Source organism: Monodelphis domestica, chromosome 8 (genome assembly GCF_027887165.1).
Source record: "Monodelphis domestica isolate mMonDom1 chromosome 8, mMonDom1.pri, whole genome shotgun sequence".
Lineage (NCBI taxonomy): Eukaryota > Metazoa > Chordata > Mammalia > Didelphimorphia > Didelphidae > Monodelphis > Monodelphis domestica.
In genome coordinates this window covers 18,811,184-18,836,445 of record NC_077234.1, presented here as the reverse complement: position 1 = coordinate 18,836,445, position 25,262 = coordinate 18,811,184, and the positions used below count along the sequence as shown (strand labels likewise).

Genomic DNA, 25,262 nt, shown 5'->3' with positions numbered 1-25,262 from the left:
AATCAGCTGCCATTCTGGGGTGGCACATACCCTTCTCCCAAGTTTGCATTTTGAGATTTGTGAGTTTCTCAGCCTCTCCAGAGAGCAGGAATCTCCAGAGGCCAGAAAGGCAGAGCTAGCGAGACAGGGCACACTCCCTTTGCCTCTGCTTATTTGAGAACCCCTACCTACACCATGGTACTCATTTGTCACTTGTTCATGGCATCCCTCCCCGGGCTAATTGTCTGTGCTGGGCCCATTGATCATTGATCCCCTCCTATCCAGCTGCCTGGGTCTTCAAAAGTCAGATAGGAAGTTTGGGCAGCAGGGTGGAGGCTGGCGATTCCTGAGGGCAGAGGCAGTCACCATGACTTCTTCTGCACCTGATTACAATTAGAGGGGCTGACTTGGTCTGGAAGCCATTCATCATGGAGTAAGAAGGCCCCTTTCCATTACTGCTTAGCTCCTCACCCCTCAATGAGGGGGTGGGACAGTCTTCTTGTAGGGGAAAGAGTGACATCCCTTAGAAAAACAAGGGTAAGATGGAAACACCATTTGAGTTACCCAACAAATGGGAATTGGACAATTGGGGCAAATTCCAGGATATTCTAAGTGCCTTGTATGTACCCAGAGCTCTGCTAGGTACTAGTTGAGGGGCTGTGTAAGGGATCACTCCTGCCTTTATACAATCTCCTTGTGATCAAAATTCCATGTCTTTAGGGAATTGGAGCCTGGTTTCAAAATGGTAGGAAACTGCAGAGGGCAAAACTCCTTCTGTTGGGCAGATTGGTATCTGCTCTGCAACTCACAGCCTCTGTTTAATTAACCAAAGTTCAGTGGCTTATCACAAGTCTGTTTGCTTTAGAAGTAGGACTTGAACTCAGGACTTTGTAACTCTTAAACCATCTCTCTAGTCACCTGCTCTGCTCTCTCAATAAGCGGTAAGGGAGCAATAATTTGTAAGATATAAACAAGAATGAAGCCATATACAGGGATCAGTTATAGCATTATCGATTCAGAGCTGGAAGAGACCTTAGTGGTCACAGAAACCAGAGACCTTATTTTACAGATGAGAAAACTAAGGCTCATGGAGGTTCAGTGACCTCCCAAGAAGAAATATTTGTAACTCAAAGATCACATCATGAAACCCTAACTTTGATTCCTGGAAGATTGATAAATTCATATGCACAGACTATAATAGCCAGGGGGTCAGTGGATAGAGTTGAGCCTGGAGTCAGGAAGATCTGATTTAAAATTCAACGCCCCACCCACACTAACTTGTGATCCTGGGCAAGAGACAGATTTTCTGTCTGCCTCAGTTTCCCTCTATGTAAAATGGAAATAATAATAGTGTTCCTTTTCTAGGGTTGTTGTTGAGATCATAATAGTTATCACAATCATTGTGAAGTGTTTAGCATGATGTAAGCACTAGATAAGAGTTAGCTATTACTGTTAGAATTGGAAGGAACCTCAGAGTTCTAGCCCCCAGTCACCTCATTTTACAAGGGAACAGAAGGAAGGCAGATAGAATAACTTGTCTGATGTCACCTAGGAAAGTCAGCTTGGAGCAGAGGCAAGAGCCTGGTTCTCCTGAATTCCTAGCTCCTGCTCTGGATTCAACCCCCCATTACCAGCCTTCAAACTTTACGGTAGGCACTCCCTGCAGCACTTCAGATCGCCACCCTCCCAGGATTTTTGTGCTGTATGATTCTTGTCTATATTTTCTTAAAAATCTCCTGAGATTAAAAAAAAATAAGTGTGAACATTTATATGGCATTTTCAAGTTTACAGATGTTTTCTGTGTTATCTCCTGTGATCCTTACAGAAACCTTGGGGGCACAAGTGCTATTGTTTTTTCCATTTTCGAAATGAGGAAACTAGGCTGAAAAGGACTAAATGACTTTCCCAGGACCATACAGCTAGTAAGTGTCTAAGGCTAGATTTGAATTCAGGTTCACCTAACTCAAGGGCTAGCACCTAAGCCATTTTTATTTTCTTATGTCAAATGTTGGGATGGTTTGTAAGGCATTTGATAAATGCTAGGATTATTTCTCTGTTTTATAAATTTGTCCTTGGTAAACCACTCTTCGGCTGTGAAATTATGAGTAAAGTTGTGACCCTATAGACCATAGCAAACTAATACTATACATGGAATTTTCTTGGCAAAGGTTCCTTCTCCAGTTCATTTGATAAATGAGGAAACTGAGGAAAACAGCATTAGGTGACTGGTCCAGGGTCATACCAGTAAAGCTTAAATTTGGACTTTAACTCAAATTTAAACTCAAGTTCCAGACTCCAGGCCCAGTGCTCTGTCCACTGAACTACCTAGCCATCTCTAGATGAGTACAATAGCCAAGAACATACCTGAATCTTTGCAGAGCTCTTTTGAAAGAGGAAGTTCATTTTGACCCTTGAGTCCTCCTCTGTTCTTTTAACCATTCTGGTAATTTGAACAACCTAAGCTCTCTGCAGGCAGAACAAAATTTATTTTTAATGTTTCCTTTGCCTCCTTTAAATGGGATTCCTCAAGTCTCCAGTGCCTTCATACTGATCAATGATTGTTCAGGACCCACCATGGCCACCTTCCCAAATGAACAGAGTACATTCCAGACTTTCCCCCTCTTGTTCCTTCTAATATTCCATCAAAAATCACCTGATCCATCAAGTAATAATATTTGTACAACCCAGTAGAATTATTTATCAGCTCTAGGAGAGGGGAGGGAAAGAAAATGAATCATGGAAACATAGAAAAATATTTAAAATAAATAATACAAATTTTTTTAATCACCTGATCTGATTCTCCTTATTTCTGCCAGATGATGGCTAGAATTAACCAGGGATCATCAAACAATGGTTAAAGAGTTGTTCACAGTTTGTGAAGTCTACACTTGAAAGCAATTTTAATCCAAATAAATGAATGAGTCTATAACTGTTTCTTTGCTCTTGGGAATAATCATTTTGCTTTTATTATTATTATCAATAACAATAATAATTAACATTTCTATAGCACATATTATTTGCTAGGCATTGTGCTAAATGGTTTACCATATTATCTCCATATTCTCACAGGAACTGCAGGAGGTAGGTGTTATTATTGTCTCCATTTTACAGATGAGGATATTGAAACAAAAGGAGGGTAAGTGACTTACTTGCCCAGGCTCACACAGATAGTATGTGTTGGATTCAGAGTAGGCAGACCATCTTACTAAATGATGGATGCAGGGCTTGAACCATACTTGGAAATAAAGATCATTTTACAGCTTCACTTAACACTGGCCTTCTCTCCAAATGAAATGCAAAGAGGGGTGGTGAATTAATGAAAGCAGCATATTTATATTGATCTGGGGCATACTGGCATTGTAAAAGGGAATTCTTTGTTCTCTTTGAGTTTACACTTGTGAAAGGGAATCCTTTATTCTCTTTGCCTAGTTGGAGCTAACACTGGTTAACAATACCTCACTAGATTGTGAAGACAGGATTAACACTTCTTTGTCTACCTTTTGATTAAATCAACACAAGCTCGAACTAGGTGGAGGATCTCACAAGCCACTTAGTTAATTCACACCCTACTTAGTGCTAGGCGAGAAGCCAGCAAGATACTTGGAAGAGCTCCACCACTTTTTAAAACTCAATCAGAAACTTGTTCTTTTAAGAATTCACAAGAAAGTTCACACTCTCAGAAACCATGAACCTCCTGGGCAGTGCTAGGCAATTTTGGAAACTCTGATTGGCCCCTGTGAAGAGGGGCAGAGACAACGAGTCACCATAAAAGCAAGCCCTGAACTCAGTCTGGGGAGATGGTCTTGGAGAAGATTGTCTGAAGAGATTGTCTTCTGGAGATAGTCTTCTAACTGGGAGAGTCTTTGAGGGAGCTTTGCTGGAGACTTGGATGTGAGAGTGTGAACTCTCTTGTGAATTCTTAAAAGAACAAGTTGCCTCAGTTACTTCATCTGTAAAATGAGCTGGAGAAGAAAAGGCAAACCACTCCAGTATCTTTGTCAAGAAAACCCCAAATGGAGTCCCAAAGAGTCAGACACAACTGAAACAACTGAACAACAACAATACAATCCTATGTGCATAGATATGCCATCTGCTGGCATAGAACCCAATCTCTTCACCTTCTCAGCCTGTGTGAGTTTTGATGATAGCTTTCTGAAAATCTTCCATGGATCCGTGGGTCTACATAATGAACTGGAGCCTTCCCCTGGTTCTTTGGATAGATTAAATAAAGGAGTAAAAATGTATAAACCTGTACACATAAGGCTGATGTGAAATTCTCTTGGCATCAATTGAATATTTATGTACATATATAATATATCTGCAATATATTATATTTGATCTGCTTCATGGGCCAGTAAAATATACTCTATTATCCATCATACTGTCTCTATAATATAATGTCCCTTCAAAAATTATATTCTAAGAATATTACAAAAATGGTTCTTCCTCTTAACAGGATGCTGACCCTTGGAATAAACTAATCCACCCAATTGGTTCTAGTGTGTCATTACCTTACCTGCCACACAAGTAAAATATGTCCATTTTAACAATGGTCTTGTGGAGGAAATGCAACAGGAGTGATTCCAAAGGGTAGAGATGCCAGTTACTAGTGCAGGTCATTGGAGGAAATATTTTGCAATAGGCAGGTCTTAGTGGCAACTCTCATATCACTCTGTCTGAGATGGGGATAGGTCATGACGCTGCCCATGGGTAACCAAATTGTATTTAATTAGACTTCATGAGTGGAGGGCTTAGACAGCAAAGCTCTATGGGGAAATGGAGAAAGAAATGTCATTAAGTCTCATGAGCCTATGAAAACAGGAAAATAATATCATTTCAGTGTCAGGAGCTGCAAACGTTGTATTTTAATCTATTTAAGAAAATTGAAATTATTGTCTTCATCTTGTTCTAGCCTCAACTATGGTCTCTCCCTTTCAGCATTTTCATCTCTAATCCATGGTTCAGAATATGAGCTCTAAGCAAAGATAGAATGAGCTTGGGCCTGGAAACTTTTCCCTTTGCCTCATATTTATGACTCAGCCCTTCTCCAGAATTAAGACCCCACCAAATATTTATTAAGCGCCTATATTGAGACAAGTGCTAAATACTGGGAATATATTAGTAAAATGACTGAAAATCAGTCATTTCTCTGTAATAGGAGCTTCCAATATACTGGAGGAGGGGTTGGGGCATAGAAAAATAAAAATAAGTATATCATATCATCTGAACAAAGAAAGGGAGTTCTAATAACTAGGGAGGTTCCAGACAGGATTTTTCCAAGAGATGTAATTGGAACTCAACCAATAGAAGAAGCTCAGGATTCTAATAATAACTAGTATTTTGTGGCATTTTAAGGTTTTTGATATACTTTACAAGCACCATCTCATTTTCATCTCACCACAAGTCTGGAGGATAGATGGGTGCTTTTATTCTTCTCATTTTACAGATGAAGAAACTGAGTCACAGAGAGATTAACGTCATTTGGCCAGGGTTACCCAGCTGGTCAGAATCTGAGGTCACATTTGAACTCAAATTTTCGACTCTAGATCCCAAACTGTATCCACCATACCTCCAAGTTGTCTACGAGCCAGAGGTAGGGAGGAAGTGGATTCCAGGAATGTGACACATTCTTTGTAAAAGTATGGAGATAAGAGATGGAGTATGGAGATGACTGATGAGTAAGTAGGTTTAGTTGCCTGGAACACTGAGTACATAAAATAGTAGTCTGGAAAGGTTGGTTACAGCTAGACTGAGACAGGCTTTAAGTGCCAAGGAGAACATTGTGATTTTTATCCTAGGGCTCTTCAGTCAGTCAATAAATTTTGATTAATTTCCTACTGTGTCAAGCACTGTGCTAAACAAAGAAAAGCAAAAGGCAGTCCCTGCTTTCAGGGAGTTTACAGTTAAATGGGGAAGACAAGATGCAAATAAATATATACAAAGCAAGTCATATACAGGATCAGTAGGAAATAAATAACAGGGAGAAGGCACCAGAATTAAGAGGGGTTGAGGAAGGTTTCCAATAAAAGAGTCTCTTTTTAAGGCACTCCAAAGGAAAGAAGCTGAAGGAAAAGGCTACATGCAAATTGTTCTATACAGAGGCCAACTAGATGACTCAGTGGATTGAATGTCAGACCTAGAGATGGGAGAACTTGGGTTCAAATGTGGCCTCAGACACTTCCTGGCAATGTGACCCTGGGCAAATCACTTAACTCCCATTACCTATCATTCTTCTGCCTTGGAACCAAAATTAGTATTGATTCCAAGATGGAAGGTAAGGGTTTAAGAAATTATGTACAAATGACATATGTGGGATAATGGGAGGCAATCAACACAGGGAACACACTACTATTAAGGGGAATCTGGAAAGGCTTTCTATAGAAATTGATCCATTTGCTGAGAATTGAAAGAAGTCAGGGAAGCCAGGAAGCAGAGATAAAGGAGGGAGAGAATTCTTTTCCTTTGTGATGTCAAGGACCCTTTCTGCAGTCTGGTGAAGTCTACAGATCACTCTTCAGAAGAATGTGTTACCATGCAAAGAATATCAATTCTGTTGAAATAACTTTGTCCTAGAATCAACTGAAGGTTTCTTAAGCAAGAACACAGTCAAACTTGGGCTTTAGGAAATTGTTTTGGTTGTTTTATAGAAGATGGTTTGGACAGGGGGGGAAACTGGAGGCTGAATGTCCACTTAGAAGCTTGTTGTCAAGATTCCAGGAGAAAGAGGAGGCACTGAATCAGGGTGGTCGCAGTATTAGTGGAAAGAAGATGGATAGTAAAGAAATTAAATACTTGCTGGAGTATGGCAACTTACATCCTACTGGGGAAGATGACACATAAAATATGGCAAAGAAGGTGGGTCCAAGGTTCTGGTGGGAAGAAGATGAAGATGATGTTGGGAGGGCATTCTGTCTGCCTTGTATGTAGAGAGAAAGTAATGTGGGAGGTGTTTGTGCAGGTAGAATTGACAAGACTTGGCAAATGATGGCAATGAAGGAGACAGGAAAGGAAACGATGTCAAGGTTGAAGCCTACACTCCTGCATCATTTGGCAGGTCTACCAGTCTAGTTACCCTGTTTAAAATAACAACAACAGTTGGTAAAATGGTTCATCCAGTATGATCTCTTCTGGAAAAAAAAAAAGATAATTTGGTTTTTTATTTTTATTTTTAAAATATATTGATATTTTTGTCATAAAAAATCACATTTATTCCCAGTTATGCTCCTTCTCTTTTCTCTGGCCTGCAAACTACTACATGTAGCAAAAAGATGAGAGAGAGAGAGAGAGAAAGAGAGAGAGAGAGAGAGAGAGAGAGAGAGAGAGAGAGAGAGAGAGAGAGAGAGAGAAATAAAATAAATTAAAATAAAATAAAATAAAAATGAAGAATCAGTATTTGCAATGTTACACAGTCATGATTCCCACTTTCACAAAGAGGGGGAAAAGGCACACTTTCCCCACCTCTTTCTTGGGGACAACCTGAATCATTTTAGTTATACATTGTTCAGTTCTTACTTCTCATTTATAGTGTTTAAGTTGCCGTGCATATCACTGTCCTGCTTCTGCTTATTCAGTGGATGAGTGGATTCAAGTGTTCCTCTATATCTCCAAATTCATTATATTCATAACTTCTTATGGCAGCACAGTAAAATTCCATTCCATTCACACATCACTATTTGTTTAACCTTTCTGTAATCAGAGGGCGTCTACTTGATGGTATGGGAAAGAAGAAGCATTCCCTGATGGAAATGTTCTTTCCCTCATGAACTTCAAGTGCCTAGTACAATTCTGGATTCTTTGCTACCATAAAAAATTATATGGGAGATTTCTTTCTAGCTTTGAAACTCTTTGAAAAATATGTTTGCCAAAGAATATGGACATTTTAGTAACTTTTTGGCATAATTCCAAATTGCTTTCAAACTGAGTAAGTCAATTGGTAGGACCACAAATAGTGTAGAAGTATATTAGTTTTGTTTTTGTTTGCAAAACTTTCACCATTGATTATCCCCATCTTTTCCTGTCTTCTCCAATTTTCTCAGCATGATGTGAAATCTCAGAAGTATTTTGATTTGGAATTCCCTTATTATTAGCTGATTTGGAGCATGTGAATGTTTGAAGTTTATAATTCTTTTTAAAAACTGGTTGTTCTTATTCTTTGACCAATTATCCATTAGGGAATGTCTCTTGGTCTTTATATTGGTGTTGATTTCCTATGTTTTTTGAATTTCAGACCTTGGACCTGAAGTATTTATTGCTCAACTTCTTATCTCAATTGAATTTTTTTAAGCAAAAGCTTTCCAATTTTATATCATAAAATGAATGTTTTTATCCTTTTAAATCATTTTATGTCTTGTTTGTCTAGGGTTGCTGTTCTTAATCATAGCCATGAAAAGTAACTCATCTCATTATTTTGTACTTTTAATGAAGTAATTTTTTATATTCTGGTTATTTATCTATTTTGAGTTTATTGTGGTATATAGTCTGAGATGCTGGTCTAAACCTAATTTTGGCCAAACTCCTTTCTAATTTTCCTAACAGGTCTTGTCAAATACCAAGTTTCCTGATCCTGACAAATTATGTTTGGGGATTTCTGTTGAAACCAATCATTTCTGAGTTTTTATTATTTAATCAGTTCTACTGATGTACTTTTCTATTTTTAAAAACCAAAACAAATAATTTTGTTGATTATTGTTTGTAACATAATTTGCTATCCTCACTTCTTTCTAACTCTATTTTTTCATTATTTCTCTTGAACTTCTGGACCTTTTCTTCTTCCAGAAGAAATATTTACTAATGGAAGTGATCTTCCCCACACCATGAACTTCTAGTGCCTAGTAAAATTCCTGATACATATTAGATTCTTTTTTTTCCATTTTTTTCAATTATATGCTTAGTAACCACCACCATTACCAAAAAAACATTTAAATAAATACATGAAAAATTACATGCAAAACCACAAATTCCACATTTTTAACAATTTGTTTAAAATGTATAAATTTTATTTTAGTTAATATAACCATCCTCTAATAAAAGTGCTCTGCTTTTGAGTTCCTTTTGGATTTGTTTTACTTGGATATTTTTTTCTCTTGATTTTGTGGCTGTTATTTTTTAATGTAACCATAGTCCATTATTTTATTCTTTTTTCTTCTCTTTTCATCTCTTCATACATTTTCCTTATTTTCTTTATATTTCCAATATTTGTCATTTCTAACAACATAATACAATCCCATACATTCAAAAATCACAATCTGTTCAGCCATTTTCCCCAATCAAACAATTGTGCTATTTCCAATTATTTTGTCATTATAAACAAAGCTTCATGAGTATTTTTATACATACCCAGCTTTTAATGCCCTTTGGAACTAATACAAGTAATGGAATCCTTAGGTCAGTGAGGATGAACAACTTTATTGCTCTTAATGTATATTTCCATCTTTTCTAAAACAAAAAAATCACAGCTGCTCTAGCAAATGTAATATTAGTCCTGTTTCCCCTGTTCCTTTTACCATTTAATTTGATCAATTCAACCCATCTGGTTCTCAGTTAACATGTATTACCAGAGCCATATTTAACTAGATTCATCCTTAGACAGCAGACACTATCTGTTGACACTGCCATGCTCTTTCCAAAACCAAGTCTTTCTAGTTTGTTCATAACCAAAGGAATATAATAGATTTTTAAATAAATGTTTCTTGGTTTGATGAAAAATGCTATCTACCGCCAGAAAGAGAACTAATGGGGCCTGAGTGTGATCTACATATCATTTTCCACCTTATTTTCTTCATGAGATTTTTTTAGTGACCTATCTTTTTCCACAACATGATGAAGATGAAAATATGTATTGCGTGATTGCACTTGTATAACCTATATCAAATTGCTTATTTCTTGGGGGGAGGGGAGGTAGGAGGAAATTTTTAAAGCTCAAAATGTGAGAAAACAAATGTTAAAAATTGTTCTACATGTAATTGGGATAAAATAAAAATACAAGTGGAAAAAACATTAATTGATTGAACTTCCAAGATTATTTTTACCAATTTGATTTTGTACCTTTAACAACATATTCCACATGGAAGCTAGTTGTGTACATTTTTCATCTTCCTCTAAGAATAATTGGTTTGTATTCTCCTCTAGTTATATCACAACTGGGTTATTTTAAGGTTCAGTTCTGAGTGCCATATTTTAAGAATGCCAATAAATTATAAAGGTGTCCAGAGAAGAGTAATAATATCAATGGATATCAAGATCAAGTCATGTGAAATTTAATTGCTCTAAAGAAGAGATAGAAGATGAGAATGAGATTAAAAGTATCTTAAAATATTTGAAATGATTTCATGTAGATAGAGGATTTGACTTGTACTGACTGGCTACAGAAGGAAAAACTGGATATAATGAATAGAGGTTAGAAGAAAGCATATTTTGACTTTAATGTGAGGAAACAAGTGTCTAAAAGAGGAATGAGTCATTTCAGGAGGAGATGGTGAGCACTATAGATATAGATATAGATATAGATATAGATATAGATATTGTAAAGATTAAAATTTAGGGGAGATGGGGGAGACTGAGGCATCTGAAGCAGGTAGAAATTAGTTTCTCTCTGCAAGGAGTATTATAATTTTTAGAGGTTTATTGAAGATTAAGGATTAAAGAAAATACAGGATAAGAAACACGTGTCCAGGCCATAGAGTGGCCGAGACACAACCTCACCTACATTATGAAAAACAGCCACATCTGCCCCAAACGGAAGTCCAAGCCCCCGAGAGCCCCTCAAAAGCTTTTGAATCAGCTTAAATACCTTCTCGATCTGGGCCCAGGTGAGATTCCAAGGCATTCTCTGGGGAAGTGGAGCAAAGGCTTGTGGGGATTGTAGTCCTGTATTCGAGTCTATTTTTTACAATATAGATATAGATATCGATATATCTGGAGGTTTCAAGCAAAGATCAAAAAAACAGTTGTAAGCTATTTTGGAGAGGAGGTTTGTTGTTGTTGTTGTTGTTCATGTGCAGTTTGGTCTAGATGTTCCTTCTAAGTTGGATTTTATTTTGAATCAATCTAGAGGTTTTTTGTTTTTGTTTTTGTTTTTCCTTGATTTTGGGGGAGTCCACAGGATTAAGAATTTAATCAGGCTACTGATTTTATTTTGTCAAAGGATGCACCAAATTATAAAGACAGCCTTGCAATCTCTATAGGATTTAGTCCTTATTTTTGTTCTGGTTTTTGGATCTTCTCTGCTGATTTGTTTACTTGTATTCTGAGCTTTTATTGAAAGTTTTTCTTTTTGAAGTATTTGCTATTTCAGCCTTCTTTTATCATTTACTTTCATATCCAGTTTCTTTTGTTGGCAGGTATACCTCTAAAGCTAGGCTGCAAAGCTGATTCAGCTTCCTAGCATTGAAGGATGTAGGTTTGACTGGGCTGGGTTCTAGCCTTGAGTACCCTGTGAAAGGACAATAATAGCTTGGCACAGCCATGTACATTAGCCCTCTAGTACTCCAATTCCCCTTTTGGCTCATTTCCTTTCTTTCTTGTGCAAAGGCTGAATCAACATGTGCCATTTTGTTCAGGGTCAAAGAATGGGTACTGGGTTTCAATTAGAGTCTCTATTACCTTGCAGCATCATAAATCTGGGTCTCTGACCCAGGTAAGGGAAGCATGTTCTTCAATCCTGTTCATGGGACTGAACTGAGTTCGGTGGCTGCCACTTGCATGGTGTGGAGACGGTGAGGATCTAGGAGTTGATAGAAACTTGTAGAGTGTGTGTGTGTGTGTGTGTGTGTGTGTGTGTGTGTAAAATACCCTTTGTGGGTCCCAAGTACAAGCCTGCAAGACAACTTAGATTACTTTGATTGAAATGTATAGTCTTGTAGGAGAAAAGTTTTGAGAGATCATTTTAAGATTTATAGTTTTCCAGTATGAATAAAAATGTTATCTTTTCAGGGTGATCACCACCACCACCATCATCACACAACGTCTCATGTATTCAGCTACAATTAATTGCCTTATACATGGTATATAGTTTTCCTTTTTCTGAAAGGATAGAGTAAAAGAGGACTGAAGAAATTACTTAATCCTCTATATTATTGTCTATATGAACTAGAATGTCTTAACTCTGAGCTTCTGTAAATATTTGATGAGAAATACAATCTCTTGCACAACAAGAGACTTCTTCAACATCTGTGTATTTCATCTTGAATGCATCTAGCTCTCTGACTTGCTCAATAGCAAAATTTACTTACTTAAACTACCTACCCATCATCATAGGCCCTCTATTAACCTGGATTCGAATTTTTCCACCCCAAGTATGCTGTCCTCATGAGCTGTTTTGGCTGAAAAATACTCTTTCCCTTTGGCAGAGCTCAGTCCTCTAGAGATAAGTAAATATTATCTTAATAATCTTAATAAATGTTTATTGATCTGGTAGGTTATAAGCATCTTTGGCTCCCTGAAGGCAGTGACTATTTTTTACTTTCTGTCCCTGGTGTCTGAGAGCACCTGGCACATGAGCATGAGATGCTTAAATGTTTGTTGATCATGAGATATAAAGTTGGAAGGTACCATAAAGATCATCTGGTTGGTCCAGTACCTCATTTCATAGATTAGGAAAACAAGAGTCAGAGAAAAGGAAGGAAGGTGCCCAAGGTCACTCAGCTAATAAATATCCCAGGAGAGATTCAACACCAGGAATGCTGATGCCAACCTCTTTACTCCTTCTACCTAGAAAAGAGGTCTTCCCCCACTTCCTGAATTTTCAGGAAGCAGAAACTTGGCTGACCCAGGGAATACAAAGCAATTCAAGTAACTCTTATAAAGTGCCTACTGGATACAAGAGCTAGGAAAGTCAGAGCTTGCTCTAATAAAACTTGAAAGATAATAGTTCTCTCCATCTCTGGTAAGTAGAAATGTCAACATGAACTCTGACATCACTTACAGTGTCAGCAACATCCAGAGTCATGAAAAGACACTCTCTCATTGAGATAGTCTAATCCTTTCAATGAGTTTCAAATCAATCCAATTTAAACTCAACAAACTTTTATTAGAGATAAACTGTACGTCAGGCACTAGAATAGGCTCTTAATCACAAAAAGATCATTAAACAGTTGCTGTTTTCAAAGAGCTTTCCTTCTGCTGGTGGGATAGACTACAGACAAGGAAATTCAAGGGTATCAAGAAATAAAATTATATTTAAAGAGATAAAGAAGCCCCTAACAACTGGGATAATCAAGAACAATCTCCAGTAACAAGAGATAATTGCAATGGGCCTTGAACACAACTGTGGGCTCCAAGAAATGCAAATGGGGAGGGAGGACATTCCAGGCCAGAAGAAGAGATTGTGCAAAGGCCAAAAGGTGGAAAATGGGAGCTTCTGTTGATTTCCACATCCTGGGCATCCTCTTACAGAGTCCTTTGTCTCTGATGTAGAATATGGTTCTGTTGGTTTTACCAGTGGGAGTTCAGATGTAAATGAAAATTTTGTGTCATTGGCAAATACCAGCCTTAATGGTACAAAGGTCAATTTAATTGAAGAAAATGCAAACATGCGTATTCCTTACATAAACAAAACTATTTAACAGCTATTTAACATTTAACTCAACCCTCATGATTCATTAAGAAAAGGAAATTCAATAAAGAAGGACAAATGGGGATGGAGAAACAGCTGCTTCTGATGTGGCCATTTCTCTTCTCAGCAATGTGGTTAAAGGCATTGAATGATGATATAATGTCATTGATGTATGATGTATAAATGTCATTGTTATTATAATAATGAATGTAAGAAATGTAACAATGCTGAAATATATTCTCACTTCCATTTGCTTCATGGAGAATTTAGTTCATGCTTTTGTATTTCCTCAGTTCTTTGGAAAACTTGATAAGGAATTTCTCTCTTTCTCTCTGTCTCTGTCTCTCTGCCTCAAGCTTCTATTTTGAAAAGAGATCTGTGCTGAAAGAGATTGTAGATATTATTTGAAGTTCTTTGTAGACTTGGAGTGGCATATAGGTGTCATCTAGTATTATTACTTGGGCTGATTGTGTGACCCTGGACAAATAAATTAACAACTCTGTGGCATAAGCAATTCTCTATCACTGGAAGTTGCAAAAGATACCAATCTTCATTGAAAGTGAAAATTTTTGTAGCAGAATTTCCCTAAACATCAATCACCTTCAAGACACACTCCACTGCAGACAGAAACCAGGCAACATTGCCAGGTGCTTTAAAGTAACACAAGAAAAATTGAACTTGTAAATTGAGGAAAACCCCAAATCTGGTCTGTCTCAAATTACCTTCTAACCCTGTGCCTAGCTACAAAATGTTTTGTTACATATCTCCTAAGTAATTGTGATAGATTGTGAAAGCTGACCAAAAGTAACAATGATTCTCCCTAGGTGAAGAGGGACTAACCTCCAAATCACCCTACTCAAGTCATTTATCTCCATCTCTGTTGTAGCAACAATGTTTCATTGACAATCTCCTTAGACTTCTCATCTGTTGTTAAGTTATATGGAAACATATATGTAGAAAATTGATTGTGTGCCAGAAAAGCATGTACTCGCTGAACCTATAAAATAAACCAACCTCGTCCCATAGCAGAACACTGTGTGATGCCTATGCACATGGGATTGAGCATGCAGTGTCTCTCCCTCCATTATTTGACTTAACTGTCACACTTAGGCAGAGGACCCTCATCCTCTGAAAGACCTCTGGAATGACTCTCAAAGATGGGGAAAGTTGTTTCCTCATCCTGAATATCTACATCACACTATTCTGAAGGAAGAAGCAGCCTCTGCTCTGAACAGCCTAATCCTACCCCCATCAAGGATGTTTTTTAGCCTCCCCATCATACTAATATGGATTAGTAAAAGAGTAGAAACTTAGGAAGTAACCAGTAGAGGCTGTCTGCAGAAGCTTGGAGGATCTTGTCATGACAATATGTCCTTGACTCCTTCCAAAGAGATTAGTGATGAAATATGTAAATAGTACCAGTTGTCACAAGGATAGTTGTATGACATTCCAATAGATGATGATGCATGGCAATACTTTGGGAAATCAAAATAAAAATCTATGCTCTACGTAAAATGATGATCATTCAAAAAAGTTGAGATGGTTTTTAATTGTCTAGCTTCCCTCCAAGGGTTTTATGGACAAAAGTATATTGCCAGTGTGATGAATCATGGTTATTATTCTATTGTTTACAAACAATAAAAGCAACTCTTAATTTTTGGCCATTAAATATTACAAAAAATCACAATAAATATCATTAGCAATAATTTTTAAGAAACAGAATCATAAAGTCTTTAATTTCTTCTATAAACATTTTTATTATATTATTATTATGTTATAAAATAAGGGTTCTTGATTTTTGTCTGGTCTATGGACTTCTCAGAATCTTGTTTTTAAATACATAAAATAAGATATATAGAATTATAAAATAAGTCAATTATAAGAAAATATCATTTTCCAAAAATATTAAAATCAATAAATTCATGAACTTCAGCAGGATTCTCTTCTAGCAATCCATTCCAATATCTCATTGTGGCATGAAGAGTCCCCAAAAGCTTCAAGGACTATGCCAGTAGAACATATATATTCTTCAAGTATTCAGCTATCTATAAAGAACTGCACAGGATTTTTAAAAAATGAATAAGATTGGGGAGAATGGTCTTTGCCCTCTAGGAATTAATACTTCATTAGGGTAACTAAGATAAAAATCTATAAACCAATATGCATTATTAAGTAGTAACTGCTTAGGTGCTAGAGATACAAAGACAAAAACAAAATAATTCCTGTTTTCAAGGAGATTGCATGATATTGGGGGATCTAGTCTTGTTGCATGCATCAAATATCTTGGGATAAGGATAGAAGGGAGAACTGATGAATAGGTGAACACTGGAAAGAGTGAGCTGAGCATTAAAAAATAAACAGCTTGGGAAAGGAATTCTAAAATTGGAAAAATACAAAAATTGGGTATGCTGTACATTCAGTAGAATGTTGAGATGGAAATTCTTGTTCCCCTCCTTCCTTTCTCCCACCCCTAAAATTGTCCGTTGCCCATTCAGGTTCAACTAATGGATGGAAGAATGACCCAAAGTCAATCTGGAAGGGAAATGATTTGCTCATCCTAACACTGTAAAATATTACCTTCATGGAAGCTTCTTCTTTGTAAGAGTAAGAAGGACCAAAGGATCATGGAAGTTCTCATGATGAGATGTATGTCTTATCATTGAACTGTCTTTGTTACTAAGGTGGTCTGTAATAAGTTGAGTAATTCATACTCTGATACTTTTCAAATTCCTGTAGATCTCTTAGAGAGTCAGATCTGGTCTTGAAACATTTGTTGGAAATTTCTGAAAGGAAGGAATACAAACTAACAGATAGAGATATGTTCTTATATATAGACTATATCTCTAAGTTATATGTAGATAGATAGATAGATAGATAGATAGATAGATATGTCTATGTAGATAAAAGATAGATAGATCGATAGATAGATGATAAGTGGATAGATGGATAGATAGATAGATACATACATACATACATATGTCTATGTAGATAAAAGACAGACAGACAGACAGATAGATAGATAGATAGATAGATAGATAGATAGATAGATAGATAGATAGATAGATAGATAGATAGGCAGGCAGGCAGGCATGTAAATTGTTGTTAAATATTAAGAATAGTGATTAGTCAAGTTTTTTCCTTCATCATCCTTTTGGATCATTTCCTCCTTATGTTCACTTTTAATTCATCTTTGTTCATTCTCCATCTCTGTTTTTAAAGACTTGTATCCAATATTATCCCAATAGTCCCTGTTATTCTTTATCTATGTCAATAAAAAGGATGTCTCCAATTTACAAGCAGAGCAATTGAAACACTGATAGATTCAGATGAGAGAGGGAACATGGTGGAAGGAATGCCTAGCTGAGACCCTGGGTACCATGGTTTTCTTGCTGGCCATGCTCTTGACTTTGTCACCTTGGACAAGTCATACCTCTTGGAGTCTCAGTTTCCTCATCTGTAACCAAAGGGATTGTACTCTATGACCATTAAGATTCCTTCTAGCTCTGCCATGCTAAGGATCCTTTTGTCCTTTCTACTATTATATTCTTGGACTTTCTCTAAGCCACAGGAGTCAATGCTCAAGTCAGCCAGACTCCTTACTTTATTTTAATTTAATCATTTTTTTTCCCTCAAGGTGATTTGTAAACCCAACTAAATGAACGATCTGGGCAACATGCCATTTTCATGTGTTAGACACTCGTTACTAGTTTGGTTTTGTGGGTTTTAACCAGTGTTCAGCCAATGTCTCTAAATGGGATCACTGTCTTTGTATCAGCAGGTAACCCAATTAAGCTTGCTTCCCAAATGGAGCAAAGATGATTTCTGAGGGCTCATTATAATGAAAATTTAAGTTTGTGTTTGTTTGTTTTCCCCAGATCACCTATGTCTTCCTGGGGGAGATCCTACAGGTCTTCAAACAAGCATGTCATTTGCAGAAGCAACAACAGTCCTCTTCTGTTTCGTCGCTTTCCAACACTCCCAGGGTGACTTGTCTCTTTCCTTATGATTGCTAAGTACCCAGCACTTTCCCATGCAGGAAGCTTATGGCAAACTAATTAACATTTAATGAGAGGAAACCAACTGATTAGAATGATTTTCCTGGTACTCGAGCTAATAAATGTTGCATGGACTCTGGATGGCATCTTTTGATTTTCTTTGTTCCCTTCCTTTCTCTTCCTTTCTCTTCCTTTCTCTTCCCTTCCCTTCCCTTCTGTTCCTTTCCCTTCCTTACCCTTCCTTTCCCTTCCTTATTTTTCCTTCCCTCCTATCCTCCCTTCCTACTTCCCTCTGTTCTTTCCTTCTTTCCTTCCTTCCCTCCTTCCTTCTCTCTCCTCCTCCTCTCTATTTCTCCCTTCCTTCCTTCCTTCCTTCCTTCCTTCCTTCCTTCCTTCCTTCCTTCCTTCCTTCCTTCCTTCCTTCCTTCCTTCCTTCTTCCTTCCTTCCTTCCTTCCTTCCTTCCTTCCTTCCTTCTTTTCTTCCTTCCTTCCTTCCTTCCTTCCTTCTTTCTTTCTTTCTTTCTTTCTTTCTTTCTTTCTTTCTTTCTTTCTTTCTTTCTTTCTTTCTTTCTTTCTTTCTTTCTTTCTTTCTTTCTTTCTTTTCTTTCTTTCTTTCTTTCTTTCTCTCTTTCTCTCTTTCTCTCTTTCTCTCTTTCTCTCTTTCTCTCTTCTTCTCTCTTTCTCTCTTTCTCTCTTTCTCATCTTTCTCTCTTTCTCTCTTTCTCTCTTTCTCTCTTTCTCTCTTTCTCTCTTTCTCTCTTTCTCTCTTTCTCTCTTTCTCTCTTTCTCTCTTTCTCTCTCTCTCTCTTCTCTCTCTCTCTCTCTCTCTCTCTCTTCTCTCTCTCTTTCTCTCTTTCTCTCTTTCTCTCTTTCTTTCTTTCTTTCTTTCTTTCTTTCTTTCTTTCTTTCTTTCTTTCTTTCTTTCTTTCTTTCTTTCTCTCTTTTTTCTTTCCTAGTTTAGCACTAGTACACTGAGGAACATATGGGGAAATGTGTCTGGGCCTTCTGCTTGGAACGTGGCTCAACATTATGCCAGGGTCAATGTGAGGAAAGGCTTGACCCAGATGATGGAGGAGGTAAATATTTGGATTAAGCCTAGTTTAAAGTCATAAATGAAAGAAGCTTCTGAATCCAAAATGCACACCAAACCATCCTAGCCAGGCCTGATGGAGCTTAGCCAGAGACTTTAATGAAAGGCAAGGATCTGCTGTGCAGAATTCCTCCGGGACTGAAAAGTATTTAAAGGGTGTTTACATATGTAATTAGTGTGGCCATGGAATAGCAGTGAAGGCTCTAAGTCAGGGCAGGAGGGGATTGCTTCAGAGGACTCAGCGCCTCCCAAAGGGAGTCTAAATTTTAAAAGTTCAAAACCTGTCAGCATCTTGTGAACCAGACAAGGGCCACGTCTTTGTTTGGCCAGCTCCAGGCCCTGGCAGGGAAATCTTTAGAAAGACAATGGGACCTGTTCAGTTTGTGCCAGGATCATCTGATGTCAGCCTTGCTTAGTGAAGTCTGTTCCCGTGAACTTGGCCAAGTGTTGGGAGATCTGGTTATATCTTAAATTCAATCCCAGCCTGGAATTTCCAGGATGACAGACGTGGCTGTTGTGACCACATTTGAAATGGGGTATAATAGAAAGAATGCTGAGCCTGGAGTGAGGGACCCCTGTCCTTCGCTGTAGTCTCATCTCTTCTTACCTGTATTGCCTTGGATAAGTCTTCTCCCCTCTGGGCTTCAGTTTCCTCACTTGTAAAGTGAGGGATTTGGACCATGTAGTCTCCAAGGTTTCCCCTGGCCCTAAAGCTGTGATTCTTATGTGTTCTTTCCAATCAGGTGTTCATGGTGGGTTGAGCTTATTATTCTTCCTAGGAGGTTTTAGATTTTTTTTTTTGAAAAGAATCAGAATCAAATGATTTCCTTGAGAAAACCAATAGTATTAGCCAAAGATATCCCATCATCTACTTACAAAGAGAGTTAGGGACAGTCACCTGCCATTATCCATAGGACAATCAATTTAGAGTTATTGGGGATAGTGGGGGAGGTAATGGGCCCCCCCATCACCGGGGATCTTTAATCAGAGCCTGGATGGCTACCTGTCTGGACATTGCAGGGGGAGGGAGGATGATTTTTCAGGTGGGAATTGGACCCACCAGCTGCTGAAACCCTCCCAGTCCCAAGATGTGATTCATCTATCCAACCCCTCTTGTGTTACGGAGGAGGAAACGGAGACTTTGAGGCAGTCAATGACTTGCTTGTTCAAGGTCAGACTGGCAGGAAGTAGCAGAGTCAGAACTGAAATCCGGGTCCCTGGCCCCCAATTCTGCTCTCCTTCCCAGTGTGTCACCATCTTCATCTTACCAATATAGTCACCCCATAGTCCTCATCCTCGTGGGTGTGATTATCATTGTTGTTCAGTTGGATACGACTCTTCACAACCCTATTTGGTATTTTCTTGGCAAAGATACTGCAGTAGTTTGTGATTTCCTTCTCCAGCTTGTTTTACAGAGAAGGAAATAAAGGCAAACTGGGTGAAATGACTTTCCCAGGGTTACACAGCTAGAAAGTGTCTGAGACCAGATTTGAACTCACGAAGATAATTCTTCCTGATTCCAAGCCCAGCACTCTATTCTCTGCATCACCTAATGGCTCCAGTAGAAAGAACACCCATTCTCTCAATTATGAGACCACGGTTCAAATCCTGCCTGTGATGTTTTATACTTTAGGTCATTTTATCTTAATGAATTTTATTTCCTTATTTTAAAAACGAGCTGGGGTTTGACCAGATGGCTTCTAAAGTTCCCTCTAACTCTAAATCTCTGACCTAAGCAATGAATTGATGCTTGCCACAAGAGAAATAAAGACAAAAATGAAAAGTTCCTGACTTCAAAGACTTTTATTCTATCAGGATGACTGCCCATGCTTAAATAATTTTGGGTCCCAATGGCCATAGTTTACATAATTATAATTTCTTTCTTTTAAAACCTATACCTCCTGTTTTAGAATCAATACCAAGTCTCAGTTCCAAGACAAAAGAGTGGTAAGGGCTAGACAAATGGACTTATGTGACTTGCCCAGAGTCACACAGTTAGGAGGTATATGAGGCCACATAATTATGATGTGAAATAATGTTAATTTCTATATTTGTGATCATTTTTTGAGATTCATTTTTTGGCTCTAATTGAGACCTCATGATTATACAAAAGATACATTTTATGGGAAAGGGTTCAAACACAATAATGTTATTGATTTCAAAATGGAAGCCATGCCCACTCTTGCTAGACACTTATCTACCATTTGACCTTTGAGGAAACATAAAAGCCAGTTTGGTGTGGTGCAAAGAGGCTTTGGGTTGCAGAAGAGCCCTGCTGTCTGCAACTTCTTTGACAGAGAATCCACTTGGATATTTACCCATCTTTAAAATGGGTTGGTCAGACTAAAATGAAGGGGTTTAGCAGTATAAACTCTAAGACTCCTTCATTTGAAAGATGATGAATGTCCAGGAAATATCTTAAATTCAGTAACTTCCATACAGAATTCATTGTCTTCTGCCTTATTTCCCCACTCCCACCTTCCCTATTATTGTAGAGCGATACACCACCCTCTCAGTCCCTGAGGCTCACAAGATGGGAGTCATTCCAGACTTCTTACTCTCTCTCACCCCCTACTTCCAAGTTATTGCCAAGAACTGTCGATTTACCTCTGTGGCATTTCTCAAATCGTTCCCCTTCCTTCCTCTGACTCTTCTGCCACCTTGGTGCAGACCCTGATCACCTCATATCTGGACTCTTGCCATAGACTATTGTGGGGGGCAGAAGTCCTGCCCCACTTCAAATCATCCTTCATTCTGCCACTAAAGGGATTTTCCAAAAATTCAATCTGATCGTGTCATCCCCTCAACCCCTACTTGAGAAACTCCAACAACTCCCTCTTGGCTCCAGGGGCAAATACGAAATGCTCTGTTTGACATTCGAAGACCTTTATGACCCAACTCTGTCCTGTCTTTCCAGTTTTCTTACACTCTTCTCTCTAATGTGTACTCTTCCATCCAACAATGACACTGGTCTCTTGGCTGTTCCATGAACAAGATACTCCATTTCTTTTTTTTTTTTTAAACCCTTACCATCCATCTTGGAGTCAATACTGTGTATTGGCTCCAAGACAGAAGAGTGGTGAGGGCTAGGCAATGAGGGTTAAGTGACTTGCCCAGGGTCACACAGCTGGGAAGTGTCTGAGGCCAGATTTGAACCTAGGACCTCCTGTCTCTAGGCCTGACTCTCAATCCACTGAGCCACCCAGCTGCCCCCAAGATACTCCATTTCTAAGCTCCTGGGAAAATGCCTGTTCCCCATGCCTGATATGTTCTCTCTCCTCTGTTCTGATTACTGACTTCCTTGGCTTCCTTTAAGTCCCACCTTCTACAGGAAGCCTTCGTCCACCCCCTCTTGATTCCAGGGCCTTTTCTCCAATAATTATTCCCAATTTGTCCTACATATAACTTGTTTCATATGCATTTGTTTGCAAGTTGTCTCTCCCATTAGATTGTAAGTTCCTTGAAGGCAAGGACTGCTCTTTGCCTCTTTTCTGAATTCTCCATACCTACCTCAGTGCCTAGAACATCTAGGCACTTAATGAACATCTACTGATTGATTGATCGATTGATCAAAGATGAGGAAACTGAGGCCCAATTGGGTAAAACGTTGCTGCCTGAGGTCCTGCAGGTAGGAAATAGCAGAGATGGGGTTTGAACAGAGGTCCTTCAAGTCCAGAATCTGACATTCTCCCCACGATGCTGCCTTGCCTTCTTAAGATGACTTCTCAAAGGCCTCTTCCAGCTAGATAGTAGATAAATGCTTGGAGACAAATACTCTTAAATTTGCCAAATTACTGTTGGTATGCTACAACTGATGAGAAACTTAATTGCTGCTCATATCTATGGGTGGTCTTTCATGTGGCTAGTTTAGGAGTGAAAATATTACTCACTTGGTTTTGGTCCAGGACCTCATGATCCTGCCCTGAAAGGCCCCAAACTGTTTATTCTCTTTGGGCTTCTTCCAGTTCTCCCTCTGATCAGGGTAAGCCAGAGATGGCACAGTGGTGAGAGGAGACCTGTCTGCCACTATAAAGGCATGAAAAGGCCTCTGTGTCCTCACAGAAGAATATCTTGCCCAGGACAAGGCGGGTTTTCTTTTCTTTTTAATGTCTTTTTTGTTTAAAAAAGTACAATTCCAGATGCGTTTCTTGGAACTCATTTGGTATGTGCTGCGATCTGTAAATTTTGAAAACTTTCTTCTGGTATAAACTTTTACCTTTGTATTCCCGGTGCCTACTTAATAAATGCTTTTTGAATTAAAGAGCATTGAGGCAAATCTTAAGCAATTTTGTTAAGCCAAGTGACCAACTGGCATATGTTATTTGGGCTTTTAAAATCCAGATTTGGCACATAAAAAGTCCAGAAAGGCTCTTCTTAGTCCTGTGATTTAATGGGATGGGTCTAATTAACGTGGCTTCTGATCACACCTTGGACAGGGCTGATCCTGCAAACAGCTAGCTTTGCTACAAATTGAAATCTAATCGCCAATGCTCCTCAACTTGGGAGGGAAGGGCTTCCACCTTTAATTGAGTTGGGCAGGGCCTCCAAATGGGAATCTAAGACGGATGAGAATTCCAGCCTAAGAACAGCAGAGATCTTGGCTTCAAACTGGCTGATGACATGCAGGGCCCCACTCCTACCCTGCTATCTGGGGGAAGACATTTTTCCCCTTCTCAATGCATGATCGGAGGCTGATGGATCGTGTCTGTTGCAGAGACACAAGGAGAGAAAGGTGACTCGGGTCCCAAAATAGCCCTTTTGTGTGCATTAAGAGAGAGCCATCTCTGACACAGACAGGAAGAGAGGAAAAGGAACTGGTGACAAGATGTTTACCACTCACTGCTCACAGGCAGCTGGTCCCTAACATCGATTCACATTAGCCACCTGTCCTCAGCTAATTGTGACTCTGTCCTTTACTTTTACGATGTCAAACTCTCCGGACTCTTCCTGAGAATAGAATGTCTTGATGTTCCCAGCTCTTACTCTATGGTCCTGGAATTGGAATTCTATTTAATTCAGATCATGTAAGTTGACCTAAAATCTTGGCATCCATTCGTTCCCAGACCTAACGTGGTGAGATAGGGAATGAGTCTGTAGTGCTCTTTCCTGCCTTTGGCATCCTTCTTCAAACCATGCAGTTTGTATTGTTTTATTGATGCTTTTAAAAAGGTCTCTTACACTTTCTCCACCCATACTCCCTACACCCCAGTCAATAGAACCCTCCCTTCTGACACAAGAAGGCAGTTAAGTCAAAGAAATCATTGCATTAGCCTCGTCCGTTAATGGAGGCCTCCTTTGGCACCTTTATTCCGCCATATCTCTGAGTATTTCAGTTCTCTGAAATCACCTTTTTAATAGAGTTCCCTACCTGGTGGTTTGGGTAAAATGGCTGTTTAACCCATAGATGCCGTAGCAATAGGAATAGTGCTGCTAGAGTAAGAGGGTAAGATGGCCACTTCAACTAGCTCTAGAGAAATAGTTGGAATATTGTCTTCTATTTGTTCCATTTAAACTGGACAGTTTGTATGCACAGTTTTTTGCCTGTTGTCTCTCCCGTTAGTGTGTGATCTCTTTGGGGGCAGGAATGACATTTCACCTTTCTTCATGTCTCCAGAACGTGGCACAGAGCCTGGCACATAGGAAGGATTTAATGAATGCTTCTTGGGTAGCTGATGTAGTGAAAATGTCCAAATTAATTTAATGATTTAGAAGTAACTTTTAGGCATCTCTCCTCATCTCCATCTCCTGACTTCCCTGGATTCCTTCAAATTCCAGTTTAAATCCTAATTTCTACAAGGAATCTCTGGGTTCTAGTGGTCTTCCTCCACTATAATCAGTAATATTTTTAAATGGCCTATCTTCTTTCTTAGAATCAATACTCAGAATCAGTTCCAAGTCAGAAAGGCATTAAGGGCCAGGCAATGGGGGTTAAGTGACTTGCCCAGAGTCACACAGTTAGGAAGTAGCCAAGGCCAGATTTGAAGCTAGGTCGTCCTGACACTAGGCCTGGCTCTTTATCCACTGAGACACCTAGCTGCCTCTTTCCTCCATTGATTATTTCTAATTTATCCTGTCTGTAGCTCATTTGTACAGAATCCTTTGAATGTTATCTCCCCCATTAGCTGTGAGCTTTTTAAGGGAAGGAATTGTCTTTTGTCTTTGTTTCTTCAGCACTAAGGACAGTGCCTGGCACATAGTAGGCATTTAATAAAATGTTACTGGACTGACTTTTAACTTTGGTGATCCAAAGCAGGGACAATAAGGCAAGCTAATAGCAGCAATAAGAAGAAGACATTTAAAGAAATTGATTCCTACAATTAGACAATACCAGACATAGAAGAATCATAACAAAGAAACCAGACTGTTTAATGAATCAGAGCACTCATTACCCATGGCAGCTGGAGAAAGATGAATAGTTCCTCATCATGAAGAAGGAGGAGAAGAGGCAGAGAGGCAGCAAGCCTTTTTAAAGCTCTTCCTAGCACTAAGGATACAAGCAAAAAGAAAAATAGTCTCTGCCCTCAAGGAGCTTACGTTTTAATGGGGAAAGAGGATACTGTGCCAATAGAGAGGAATAAAAAAAACAGAAATGGAAACAGCCTACACTCAAGAGACTTACATTCTACACAGATCTCTCTCTCTCCTC

General features: G+C 38.6%; 1 long non-coding RNA gene across 1 annotated transcript; it reads left to right on the top strand.

Annotated features, from left to right (window-relative positions):
• The first annotated feature begins 1,420 nt into the window (after window positions 1-1,420).
• On the top strand, window positions 1,421-17,665 carry LOC130455937 (uncharacterized). The gene is made up of 2 exons (XR_008914227.1): window positions 1,421-1,628; window positions 17,407-17,665. It is a non-coding gene; the product is annotated as an uncharacterized LOC130455937 (long non-coding RNA).
• The last annotated feature ends 7,597 nt before the right edge of the window (window positions 17,666-25,262 follow it).